This window comes from Myodes glareolus, chromosome 18, assembly GCF_982192425.1.
Source record: "Myodes glareolus chromosome 18, mMyoGla1.1, whole genome shotgun sequence".
Taxonomy (NCBI): Eukaryota; Metazoa; Chordata; class Mammalia; order Rodentia; family Cricetidae; genus Myodes; species Myodes glareolus.
This window is the reverse complement of record NC_142043.1, coordinates 35,298,546-35,312,732: the sequence shown is the minus strand read 5'-3', so window position 1 is coordinate 35,312,732 and position 14,187 is coordinate 35,298,546. Positions and strand designations below refer to the sequence as shown.

At 40.4% G+C, this 14,187-nt stretch overlaps 1 protein-coding gene and 1 pseudogene across 1 annotated transcript in view; one reads left to right on the top strand and one right to left on the bottom strand.

Annotated features, from left to right (window-relative positions):
- The window catches only part of Tmem131 (transmembrane protein 131), a 163,764-nt gene that overhangs the window by 74,883 nt on the left and 74,694 nt on the right, over window positions 1-14,187 (top strand). The gene's annotated exons all lie outside the window — the stretch shown is intronic.
- Window positions 72-582, bottom strand: LOC125397825 (small ribosomal subunit protein uS19 pseudogene; annotated as a pseudogene).

The window sequence follows — 14,187 nt, the reverse complement described above, 5'->3', positions numbered from 1 at the left end:
TGGAACTGTAGGACTGTTTTACTGTGTGAGCTGTGTGAGGAAATGACATCTTCAAGTCTTTTTTTTTGTACTGAACATGAGTCTTTATTGACCACAGCTACTTGAGGGGGATGAAGCGGGAGGAGTGGGTGGCACCGATGCCAGGCCGGCGTGCTTCACAGGCTTGTAGGTAATGGAAAACTCGCCCAGGTAGTGGCCAATCATCTCCGGCTTGATCTCCACCTGGTTGAAGGTCTTGCCATTGTACACGCCCACCATGCTCCCCACAATCTCGGGCAGGATGATCACATCACGCAGGTGGATCTTCACCACCTCGGGCTTCTCCATGGGCGGTGCCTCCTTCTTGACCTTTCTCAGGCGCTTGAGCAGCGAGTGCTGCTTCCACCGCAGGCCGCGGTTGAAGCGTCGCCTCTGCCGGGCACTGTAGAGGTGCATGAGCTGCTCATAGGACATGCCCAGCAGCTGGTCCAGGTCCACGCCACGGTAGGTGAACTTGCGGAAGGTCCGCTTCTTCTTCTGCTCCTCCTCGACCATCTTGATGGCGACTCGGAAAAGCCATGTTCAAGTCTTAACAAAGCAAATGATGTTGAAGCCCTTTGAAACTAGGAAACAAGTATCTGTTAAGAGCCTGACACAGTGTAAACTTTGAAAGTGAAAAATGCCCACACATTACGGTCTCTGGTTCAGAGGAGCTGAGCATGAGAGGTAGCATAAGCCTTTGAGCCTCTTCTGATAAGTGCTTTGTTTCTGGTGTTTACTTACATTTTTTCTTCCTGACATTTTGCGTGATATGCGTGCTTTTATAGTGCTTGTGTCGGTACATCAACAAATAGTATGATCTCCAACCCCAAATGGAAGATCAAAGCAAATGCCCCATATGTATCTGGGCCCAGAGCTGAGCTGTTTTCTTAAACCACTCACTGGGTCACCTCCTACCTTAAGGTCTCTTGTTTCACACATCTTAGAAAGCTGAGAGACAAGTGTGCACAGTAGTGGGCTCCCGTTGCAGGTAGGTGAGGAGGACCTCTTACCGTCTTACCTGTTATAGAAATTGTCAGAGGCAGAAGAGCAAGCTGTACCTGCAGCACCAGTGGACCAGAGTCTGCACTGGTAGAGCATGTGGTCTGGGTTTGGTTCTATGTGTGCGTGCATTTGGTAGTGTGTTTTACTCAAGTGTGGTCAGACTATATGTGCGATTTTATCTTTACTTTTCTTCACTAATATAAGTAAATCTCCATACTATCAGCCTATCCTAAATGAAATTTAAATGCATACATATTTATGTGGGTTTAATTATTCTCCTGCCCTTGGGAATGTGGATTATTTCTTACTTTCTCTATTTATGTTGTTACCATCAGTAAGTTTTTAAGCAAAAGGCCAAAGTTTGCATTTTAAATTTTGAAGTTGGTAAATAGATATTAGTTATTAGATATTTCTTACTTTCTCTCTTTATGTTGTTACCATCAATGAGTTTCTAAGCAAAAGGCCAAAGTTTGCATTTTAGATTTTATGGTTGGTAAATAGATATTAGTTATTAGATGATATGCTTTGTTAAATGAGAAGTTCTGAACAGTCTTTGCAATGTCATGTCCACTACCAGTTCCCTTTCCTCTGCTGAAGAAACACTACATTCCACCTTCTCAGTTTGGTTGTATCAATGTTTTAGGTCAGCTCTAACTAGATGAAATTATAGTTTTCTTTATTACTCAAGGTTTTAGTTAGCTGCTTTTGCTATAATAAACATAATAAATAAATTTAAGTACCTTTTTCAGTTTCAAATGTAGAAGTCAAATATATCGTCTCTGTTTTCTGAAGCATGACTTGGTAATTAGAACCACCCAAGAATCGAGCGAAGAATGCTTGCTAACCTATGTTTTCTGATGATGATATTCTTAGGGAGATCTGGGTTGAGGGAGTTGGTGTTTATACTTCGAGATGGAGTCTGTATTCAGACTCAGCCATTATATAAGAAAAATTGACTTCCTGTGGTATTTAATTTTAAAGACCATAATTTTCAGATAGGAAATGAACGATCATGTTGTTCTGAAAAAGCTTTAAGAACTAAGAACTGTTAGGATTTTTTTTTTTTTTTTGACAGTGTTTCTCTGTGAAACAGTCCTGGCTGTCCTGGAACTCACTTTGTAGACCAGGTTGGCCTCAAACTCACAGAGATCAACCTCCCTCTGCCTCCCGAGTGCTGGGATTAAAGGTGTGCACCGACACTACCTCCTCTTATGATCTTACTTCTCAATAAAACTCAGGAAAAGGTGGTATCTTTTATAGGTAATTAAGCAGTGAGGGCTCTGCTCTGTTGAGTCAGGAGGGTAAACTACCACTCCCATCTGATGCCTACAACACTGCTGTGACATAACAGGTACACCTTGACCAGATGCGGGCACCTTACTTGTGAACCTCCAGTCTCTCAGAACGGAAAGGGAATAAATTTATTCTTATGTATACACACAAATATACATATACATGCACACACATATACTCACATATATTTAAATTTGTGTATGCATGTCTGCATGTGCCTATGCCACACATATACTCACATATATTTAAATTTGTGTATGCATGTCTGCATGTGCCTATGCCATGTGTTCCCATGGAGGCCAGAAGACAGTGTCACATCCCCTAAGACTGAACTCAGGTCTTCTGGAAAAGGAGAAAATGCTCTTAATCACTCAGCCATCTTTCCAGGCCTTATTTACTTTCTTACTTACTTATCTGTCTCCTGTCTGTCTGTCTATTTGTCTATTTGGTAGTAGTGCAGGAGATCAAACCCAGGGCCTGTGCATGCTAAGAAAATAATTTCACCACTGCATTTTATGTATGTGTTCATGCAGTTCCAGAATTCCTATTCCTTATGAATTATACAGTGTGTGATATTCTGTTCTAACAGCACAAAATTTACTAAGTCAGGTGCCATAGTAAAACTACAAACACAGAGTTCTCAATTCAGTTATAGAATTATCACAATCTTCTTTTAAATGAAAAATATTTACTGAAAATACATGAATTTGATGTTTACCAATATGGTTATTAAAATAAAGGATTTTCTTTTTCTAGTAACATTATTTTTGAGTGTGATTTCAGAGAAGGTAAGCTAATGAACTCCATGCTAACACTGTGGCATTAAATAATGTTTGCTATGCTATGAGACATGGAGGTGAAAATGTAGATTAGTTTTCAGTATCAAATTTTAGTCTAAATCAGTGAAAATTCCAGTTTAAAAAATTAGCAACTGCTCTTGAGACATTCTTTGAAAACTTATATCTAGTTGTTTTCTGCTCCATTTGTTGTTTTGGTTTTTGCTTTGCATGTGTATGTGTGTGTTGTATATGTGTCTTTATATATGTGGCTAGAGATTGCAGTCAGAGGTCAGTGTTGGATGTCTTCCTCCATTACTTTTTGACCTTATTGTTTTAGGCAGGGTTGTTCACTAAATCTTAAGCTTACCAGTTCAACTAGACTGCTGGTCAGCAAGCTCCTGGATCTGCTTGTCTCTTACCCAGCAGTGAGATTTCAGAGGTGTGCTATCGTTCCTACCTTCTTACATAGGTACTGGGGAATCTGAACTCAGTTCCCGGTACTTGGTTGGCAAGAGCTGTACTGACTGAGCTTTCTCCCCAGCCATTCATTCATTTATTGAGGGTGCTTGTAAATCACATTTCAAAATAAAGAAATTTTCAGTTACAGAAAAATAGTTGAACTGAAACTAAAAATTCCTTCCAATTTATTTGTCTCTAAGTTCTTTGATTAATGCCCCACCCCCCAAATCGGAGAAATTGCTATAAACAAGATTCTGAAATGATGATTTTGGAGTATTTTTTTTTCTTTTTGAATCATATATTTCTCTGGGAGTGGATCGACCTTCTTGCATCTGTTTCTCTAAAACATGCAGTGGCACATAAGATTATTCAGGAGTCTGAAGCAGGATCAACAGTTCAAGACCAGCTGGGAATATAAAAGCAGTCTGTCACAAAAAACCAGAGTAATCAAACTGTTTTGTGTGTAGGTTACAGCATTTTATAGACACCCCCCAAATTCATATGTTGATCTGTAAGAGCTTGCGAAGGGTGTTAATAACCAGTATAAAACTGGAGTTTTGTTTATTGTACCAAGTGGTACATGCTTGTAACATGAGGGCCTGCTTGTTGGGATTTCTGTCCTGCCCAGTTCCCACAGCCAGTAAGCCCCAAAGAAATTACACAGAGGTCTATATTAATGATAAACTGATTGGCCCATTAGCTCTGGCTTCTTATTAACTTTTATAACTTATATTAGCCCATTATTCTAGTATATGTTAGCCACATGGCTCGGTACCTTTTTCAGCAGAGCAGGTCACATCTTCCTTCTTCTGTGTCTGGGCAGGACTGGGGAGGAATGGGCTTCCTCCTTCCCAGAATTTTCCTGTTCTCCTTGACCTCCCTCTACTTTCTGTCTGGTTACCCCACCTATCCTTCCTGCCTGGCTACTGGCCAATCAGAGTTTATTTAAAACATAGTTGATAGAATACAGAATTGTCCCACACCACATGGTCATTGTAATAAATTTAGAAACAAAATATTTGTGAGGGCAAGAAAGTGAGGAGCTACCATAGCCTGACTACTTAGAACTTCTATATTTGAACTGTCATCTTTTATGACCTTTGCATTTATATTTATTTATTCATTTAAATTTATTTTTTACTTGTGGGTTCTCTGTATATATGTATACATGTATGTCAGAAGAAGATATCAGATCCCACTATAGATGGTTGTGAGCCACTGTGTCATTGCTGGGAATTGAACTCAAGACCTCAGGAAGAGCAGTCAGTGCTCTTAACCTCTGAGCCACCTCACCAGCAAGCATTTATATTTATTGAGTCACAAAAATATAATCATATTTTCTAAACATACTGTCTGTTAACTTGCTTTTCAACTTAATACATAGTGAACTTTTCTACTTGTTTATTTTTTGGTAGTAGAGAACATAAAATTACATGGTCATATTTGTTGTATTTGTTTGCTGTTTTTAGTTGTTTGCATATTTTGTTCGTGATCAGTGCTGAAACTAGTATATTATACAATATGTCTCTTCCTCAAGAGGAAGTCTTAATGAAATGACATACAGAATATTAAAGTTAACCTTCAATAACCTTTATGGCTAGAGAACCATTTGGTGTATGAAGTAGAGGCAGCTGGTGGGAATAGTAAAGTCAGCATCGACTGGAAAAGAAGCAGATGGGCTTTCTTATTGAGACATAAGAAACTAGTCGTAGAGAAACTGAAAACTCACAGGCTGAGAAGCTTTGTAAGCTTACTGAAGACCCTTGGGAAGGCAGTGAACTTCAACAGAGCACAAGCAAGGCAAGTAGCACAGTGAGGAGGACTATTGGAAGCACAGGAAAGGAGCTGATCCTTGGACCAGCAGTCTCCTGTGCTACTCCTAAAGCAGAGAAGTGAGCAAAAAGGAACAGTGTTCTCTATGGTCTGATGTTTATGTCCTCCAGCCCCACTATGTACTGAAACCTTGTCTAGAATATGATGGTAGGGGAAATCTTTGCAAAAAGCCTAGGCTGTGAGGGAGAACAGAGCCACCCTGCCCTGTTTACAAGGTGATTATTTAGTAGGGAGACATCATCTGTGAACCACAGAAGAACCCACCAGAACCAAAATGTGCTGGCACTCTTTACTCAGATTTCCTGGTACTGGATCTGTGAGAAAGACATTCCTGATGGTTATAATCCACTGAGGATATGGCATTTTGTTACATTTTCTTCAATTAACTAAGTCATTGTTTTACCATTATTTTAAACATATCTGTGCACAGTCTAAGAACATTAAATGAAATGTGTTTTATTATACAAAGATAGAACTGGGGTTACAGAAGGTATTTTGTGGGCAGATGGGGAAACATACATAGTGGAGTTCATTTGGAGAATCAGAACCTGCTGCCGATCTTAAATGTGTTTACGAATATGTTTAGCAATGCACTTGCGGGCATATGAGAGACTTGGCTTATATGGTTGTGGGAGCTGGGTAAGCATTCATTGAAGAAGATGGTGAATAGCTGGAACTGTGAGGCTTGCTGCTGATCTTTTCCATGGCAGGCAAGAGGAGATCCTGAGCTAGGGAGAGTAGTAGTTGGTAGAGAAGAAGGCCTAAGCTGTTCATGAAAGGTCTTCCAAGTTATTAGCACACCCACCTGGAGTGAGCTCCCTTTTGACCTAAGCTGGTCTGTAGATGGCTTCCAGAAGCACCTACATTAATTAGTATTTCAATAGTTTGGGGAAGGTATGTATACTATAAAATAGTTACTGGCTCTCTTGCCATCTTCCACTTGCAGGAGAGACTCTAGGAGTGTCTGTAGTCTTCAATGCTCACAAGTGAGAAATGCACTAGAAAGGAGTTCTGGGGACTGTAATTTAATCCAGCCCAGGTGTCAGCACCCAGCCACTGCATGGATGTAGACATCAAGAGTCCTAAATTTAGCTTTCTTGTCTCTAAAAATGGAAAGTCTCACGGATGAAATACTGTGTTTTGCAGTTTTAGAGTCCAGGCTCTTTCGAGACTCAAAAGTAGCTTTATGGCAAGAAACTGAGAGTATATTGCCACTACAGAAAGCTATTCCTAAGTGGCTTTAGGAAGTAACCAGTTGCTAAAGGAAATAAATGTGTTAGTTCACATCCTCTTTCAGAGTTATATGTTTTTCCCCACTCTCAGAAACATAAACCCTGTTAGTCAATTGAAATTCTTCTTGCAGTGATCTATTTTTTTCTGTCTCCAGACATTCTGCTTTTCTTAAATGGGTACTAACCAGAAAGTTTGAGATCAGAACTCATCGTAGAATAGCTCCAAGAGCTTTGTCCTGTTGCCTGTAGGCACCTACCCAACTGTCCCCCCTTTCTGTTTTTGTTAATACATGTTCAGGTTTTTGTTTGTTTGTTTTTGATTTTTAATTGTTCAACCCTTAGGGAAAGGGACCAAGTCCTTGGCTCAGGAGCAAATTCTATTTAAGTTGGTTATAACGTTCCTATTTGTCTTAGTTTGGGATTTTATTGCTTTGAAGAGACACCATAACCACAGCAATTCTTACAAAGAAAACATTTAATTGAGAGTGGTTAGCTTACAGTTTCAGTCCATCTGTGAACAGTGCTGGGAGAGTGGTGGCATAGGGCAGATACAGAGCTGGAGCTGAGAGTGCCATCTTTCAGGCAGCAGGAAGTCCACTGACCGTCACAGTGAGGAAAACTGGAGCAAGGCTGGCCCCCATAGTGACAGACTTCCAACAGAAGGTGTGACCCAGATTAAAGGTGTGCCCTCCATCCTCAAGGTCTGGATTAAAGGCGTGTGTCATCTAGCCTCCTCCAGCAAGACCCACTTTCTCCAACAGGGCCACACCTCCTAATAGTGCCACTCCCTCTGAGTTTATGGGAGCCTAAAACATTCAAACTGCCATACCATTCTTGTTTTGGGTCTGTTCACAGATAAATGTGACCCAGTGTAGCTAGGAGTATGAGGACAGGTCAAAAGGAGTTTTAGGGGAGGAATTTTTTTCCCTCCATTATTGTTAAACATATGAAACAAGCACCCTCCCCCCCCTTCCATGCTCGTTATTGTATAGGCACCATGAATGCCGTGGCAACCATCCCATCATCAGTGAGGAGTGCTAGTCAGAGGATAAAGCCAGAGCACTCTGCCTAACAGCAGGAAAATGGAAAGGATCCATGCCCTTGGCAGCTCACTAATCCCAACACTCTGCTATATTGTAACCTGTGCTACTGCATGTACTATGGTCCTGTAGTGCCTGTACTACATGTACTACGGTACTATGCTTGTAACGCACTTTAGCGCTTCGTCTGGCAAGGGGCTGAAGATTGAAACGCACACGTACACAGACAGACAAAGACACGGATCATCCTTGAATTCCCCAAGAATGCCAAGAATGCCAGCTTTATTGTGTTCCAGGACAACTTATATAGTGCCTTCCCTGATCAATGACCACATCCTAGCTCTCCTTCAGCTGCAAGCCACCAGAAACCGCTCCCCTGTCTGGTATTCAGAGCAGCTGCAAACACAGGAAAACAAGTTGTTTTGCTCAGAACTGCTGCAAGCATAATAAGTTGTTTACTCTGGCAGGCAAGGGAGTCACAGGAAATTCAGGGTCTTGGGGTCCACAGTCCCCAACAGTATACTTACTGGTCAGGGCCTTTGTTAACAGCACTAGTTTTGCTCTCTTGATACTTTGTAGAAAACATGGCACTCTTCCTCCTGCTCTTCCCTGTCTCTGCCTGCAGCCGTGTGAGCACACAAACTACACATTTATCATATCTGAAACCTTCCCATACTGAAACTGTGATTCCCAGTCTGCTGTCCCCACCTCCTCACTCACTGAGACTGAGACATCTAGGTTGCTTCCATTCTCCTGGAGCACTCATATGTCTTCCCCCTTCTTATCCATCAGTAGAAAGATTTCTACCAAATCCATGTATGCTCTCATATAATCCTCACCGCTTAGCTACCCCCTCTTGGCTCAGGCCCTTGTCATTTGAAAACTAAGACTATTGCCACCTATGTAGTTTTCTGGTTTTTGATCCATAGTGTCAGCAAATTATAATGTTAAAATTTGATCATGAGACAAGGGAGATGGCTCAGTGGGTAAAGGCCTTACTGCCAAGCCTGATAACCTAAGTTCAATCTATGTTATCCACATGATGGAAGGAGTGAACAGACTCCCAAAGGTTGTCCTCCGACCTCTATACTCATGCCCCCCTCATAGATGGATACATTTTTTAAAAAAAAGTGTAATTAAAATTTCTTTTAATTTGATCATATTATTATTACCCTCCTCAAAAGAGTTCGGTGCCTTATGAATGGTAAATTTCTTACATTTCTTACACCGAATATGTAAAAAGCTGCAGACAATATCCTAAAGTCAGTGTGGTCTTTCTAACTCTGGGCATATACATACATACCTTGAAAATCTCTCTTTTGTTTTTTTAAAGACTTTAACTTTAAGCAGGTATGTGTGTCTGTGTACATATGCACATGAGTGCAGGTGCCCATGGAATTCAGGCACTTCAGATCCCTGGACCTGGAGCTAACAGGTTGAGAGCTGCCTGACATGGGGTGCTAGAAACCAAACTCTAGTCCTCTGGAAGTAGATAATGCTCTTAACCACTGAGCCATCTCTGCAACTGCCCTAAAGGCTAAGCCTCTTACATCTAAACCTTTCTTACATGCAAAATGATAGAACAAATGATCATTAAGCGATAAACAGGTTTAACAGCTATTGGGTTTTTTTTTTACATTTTTATTTTTGTGTATGTGCGTGTGTGTGTGTGTGTGTGTGTGTGTGTGTGTATTTAGGTCAAAGGACAACTTGTGGGAATTTGATTCTCTCCTTCCACCATGTGAATGTCAGAATCCTTTCACCGTGTTTTTATTGAGACAAGGATTCTATCACTGAACCTGGAGCCCACCCATTCAGCTAGACAGCTGTTTAGAAAGCTTCAGGCATCCTTCCTGCCTCTGCCTCCTTAGTGCTGGATTATATATGGCCAGCTTTTTGTGTTGGCCCTGCGGTCCATACTCAGGTCCTCAGCCTTAAACAGCAGGTGCTTTATCAACTGGGCCAGCCATCTACCCAGACCTTGTAGTTTATTATAAACTATCTGAAATCAACAGGCACTACAATTCAGTCCTATTTCTTTAGCTGTCATTTCCACACATAAGGACACTCTACAAAAACTAGCTTACCATTGTTGATAGAATAAGAAAATTAAGTACAGAGTGCCTGTAGTACCTCTGGTTTAATCAATGCTGTAATTGTTCAGTTGTAAGTGAGAAAATGCTACCTGAAACTCCTTAAAGCAAAAATGAGACTGTGTCTTAGCTGCCACCACAGACATGCAGGTCCATATTATCTAATGTTCCCAGGACTCTGTGTTTCTCAACTTGCTCACTCTCTTATTCTCTCATCGCCGATACCTTTTCCCTAAAAGGATGAGAACAGCCCTGCTGACTGCTTCCATTCCTGTCTGTAGCCTTCTTCCTGGGAGACACTAGCTTCGCTTTCTCTAGTCGAAAATATCTCAGGATAGAGCAGTATTCCTCTATCCAGCTAGATTCCTCTGTCCAATCTCTGAAGCAACTGTACAAGAGGCATGTATCAGTGGACATAATACTAGGAGCCATTCTTAAGTTTGTCAGGATTTCATCAAGAGAGAGAAATCATAACAGTGGACAGCTGTTCCTATTGAAGACCACCATAGACACCTTCTCATATCCCTGATGACCAGTTTAGTAGAGTTCATCCCTGTTTTACAAAACAAACCTTCACAGCTAGCGCACACCAGTACTGTTCACACAGAGGTGAGATGAATCACCACCTAAAGTTTGGTTTGACTGTCAAGACTGGTGATGTCACACATCATACATACCCCAAGAGGATTATGAAAAGTTCATCATACACATATTTGTTCAATTTATGATAGGGTTATTATATACCACACACACACATATCACACACACTTTTCTTTCTTTCCATGAAACTAACAGTCTTTGGCTGGTGGACTTTGACCTTTGGCTAAATGGAAAAAAGTTATTTTTTTATAATTTAAAAAGCAACCTTTTAGCCTTTAAAAGAGTTCTTTATAATGGATATGGGCAACTGAGAAAGTGGTATTTAAATCATAAGAACATACCCTATAATTAATTTTGTTTAAACAAACAAACATGAAGAAAAACCCTCAAGAATAACTGTTTAGTCTTAAAAAAGGGAAATGATTACATAAAAAGTGATAGTAATCAATTATATTTAATCGTAATGTAGCCGAAGTACTATTTTTCACACTGAAATGAGGGTGTGAGCTAAATGTGCTGATGAACAATTGATACACAATTACATGATTTTTCTACCTATCCCACAGATTATATACATAATTACAGTCATTACTATGTACTCAGACAGGAATATACACTGACCTGTTAAAGTGGTCATGGGAATTATATATAAGGAACTTTCTTTTCTATAAGCTGAAACTTTTCATGAGTGAGCACTGCATTCTAGTGTTGTTGTTGTTTTTCCACATAGCAAATTGTGCTTTATGTTGTAATCTTTGTATGGTTCTCTCTTAACCTAGCATAAGTTTAAGTGTCATTGATTTGAAAATATAGTTAGAACTCTGATATATATCAGGCTGTAGGCAAGCCTGTAGGGCATTTTCTTAATTAGTAATTGATGGAGGGGGCAGCTCATTATGGGTAATGCCATGGTGGTCTGGGGTTCTATAAGAAAGCATACTTAACAAGCCAGTAAGTAGCAACCCTCCATTGCTTCTATATCAGTTTCTGCCTCAAGGTTCCTGCCCTGTTTGAGTTCCTGACTTCTTTGATGAAGAACTGTGATGTGGAATAAACCCCTTCCTCCCTAGGTTGCTTTGGTCATAGTGTTTTATCACAGTAATAAAAAACCCAAAGTTAAGACATGTACTCTAAGTAACATAGCCTCCCTTTTTCTTTTTCTGTATTTTGTGTATTGTTTTCAGTTCCTTTTGGAGTTGGGTTTGAAGCTGGAACTGTGCATACACTAAGCACACTCTCCACCACTGAATCACATCCTTGAACTAGCCTGGGCTCCCTTAAATGTGCTTAGAGCATTTACATTACTTTGCATTTAAGCAAAATTATGCAACAAAAGTCTGTTTTATAGTGTGCTGAATATCTGATAGAATCTGTTACACTTCTCTATCCAGAAACACTGAAAACATAGCCCCCAGCACTTCTGTGTGTTTAACATTTTGACATTTTAATGCAGCATTACCATGTACAGAGTTCATGCTCAAGAACTGACTGAACAATTGGGTTATCAAAAAATCAGGGAACTTCAGTGTTCTAAAGTAAGTTTATGTGCTGGGCACATTGATAGCTATTCTCTCAGGACTGAGGCTGACCAGGTGCTGTGCCTGCCTTCTGCTGCCCAGCATCCTGAAAGAGGCTAGGCCTGCATAGCTGTAGCCCAGAAAGAGATCTGGGGTCAGAGTACAATTTCTAGTGAATGCACATGACCCAGAGTGTAATTTACAAACTATTGTAAAGTTTAAGAAGGAAAGGCATAATTCTGGCCATTATAAATATTAGGGACCATCTATCTGTACTAACAGAATGAAGCGTTCTGGAGAAACCACAGTGGGCCCTCAAGCAAGTCTCAGAGCCTTTGCTGAAGAGAGAAGAAAGGAGACCTGCTTGGCTTTTATCATATTTCAGGTTAAGATACTGATAAGAGTGTGGACTTTTGGTCCTCTCATTAGCCATGAAGGCATGTAGAACCTTTTTTTGCTCCTTGCTCAAATGTGATGCAGGAGGGAATCGAGGCTCAATGAGGCTTGAAAGCTGCCAGCATTCTAGTATCAAAAGTGGAGTTCCATTCATGACTACTCATGACATCTTCCAATCTCAGGCCCCTTAATGAGGCTATAATGAGACGTTACCTTGCTGCTTCCTAGGAAACCTGGTACTAACTGTGATCATCTCTGCCATCCTCTATAGTTCATTTCACAGACATCAAATTAATGTTTTGATGAAATGGGCCTTTTTTTTTCTTTAGGATTTATGTGTGTAGTGTTTTGCCTGCATTTTATATATATGAACCACATGAAGAGGTCAGAAGAAGGCATTGGATCGCCTGGAACTGGAGTCACAGACAATCATGAGCCACTGTTCAAGTGTTTAGGTGCTGGGAACTCAACACAAGTCCTCTGCGAGAACTGCTAGTATTGCTCCTCACCACGTCTCCAGCCCCCAATAGACTTTTCTTGGCTTTCTTTTTTTTTTTTCAATAAAATTTATATCTTTGATATTTAATTTCTCCTCCCTCCTCTCTCCCTCTCCTTTCCAATTTCCAAATAATGTTGTGCAGCAGTCTAGGCACTGCTGACCTCCTTTTCTCCCCTTCATCCAAATTGTTTATGCCAGTGTTCTTAAATGTTTTCTGTTTCCATAACAACACCCCTCTTTCAAACATTTACTGGAAACAGTAAAAAAAATGTTTGTTATAGAAACTTGGTTCACTGAATTCTTTGGTTTATATAATTATTAGGTGCAGAAAAAATGGCTTCAAATATTCAATTTAAAATCATTACTAATTGACTTTAATGTGTACATTGAATATGTTGTTGCTAGAAATAAGACTCTTGTCAAAATAATATATAAAAGGTATTTCTCCCCAGTTACTTTTTGGTGTTTCAGGAAAATCAAGGAGCCTCCTTTTTCCAAGTTGTTTGGTACCTTGTAGTTTTTCCACTGCTTATTCTTAGTCTCACCTAAGGGTTTAGGACATGTTTGTGAAAACTGTAAGGTTTTCTGTGATTGAGTGGTTCAAAGTGCTGAGCTGATTTGGACCAGCTTCCTGCCTGTGGTAGAGATTCCGTTCATCAGAATGCTATTGACACTCATGGTTTGTCTAAGGGCATTGGGAAACCATTTGTACAGCTGTTTCCTGCTACTGCAGTGTCATCTTACTGTGACATAGGAAGTGTGCCACTGGCCACAGACCTGCAGCTTACTTCCCAAGTCACTCTATTTCCTAGATGTTCCTCCCAATTCTTTGGAGCCTTAGACTCCTCTAGAATTTGGACAGCCATTTGTTCTGGTCTTGAAACATAGAGAACAAATGCCTGATAACTTCAGCTGTGTTCATCTAGAAATACCTCCCAATGTTCCCTTTGACTTCTCTGTCTGGAGTAGCCAATAATGGAAACAAAAGGCCAAGAGTCTGGGCATCTGTTTAGTTTTATTTTTAAATTCAACTTGGCTAGCCAAGATCACACAGTTGTGGTAGACAGATCTATGAAATGATTGGCAGAATTTCAGGCTTCTAAAATACCTATGTAGACCTCTTAACTTTGCAGTCAGACACTCATCCAGGTATTGCTATAACTAAGGTTCTGTCTAAATCACATGGTCTTTAAAATGGAGGGTTGTCTGGGTAGGCCAGACCTTGAGCCAGAGCCTTCAAAGTCTGGCTTGAGAATCAAGAGCTAAGTGTTGGACATTTGAAGGAGAGGAATGTGGTGTAAGGTTTCTTTTTGCTGGTTTTAAAGTAGAGGTGCTGGATGGCAGGGGATTTAGAGCAGCATGAGCTGTGCCAACAAATTAAATGCATTAGCTGTGGACTTTGCATTCTGCCCAAGAACCCAGC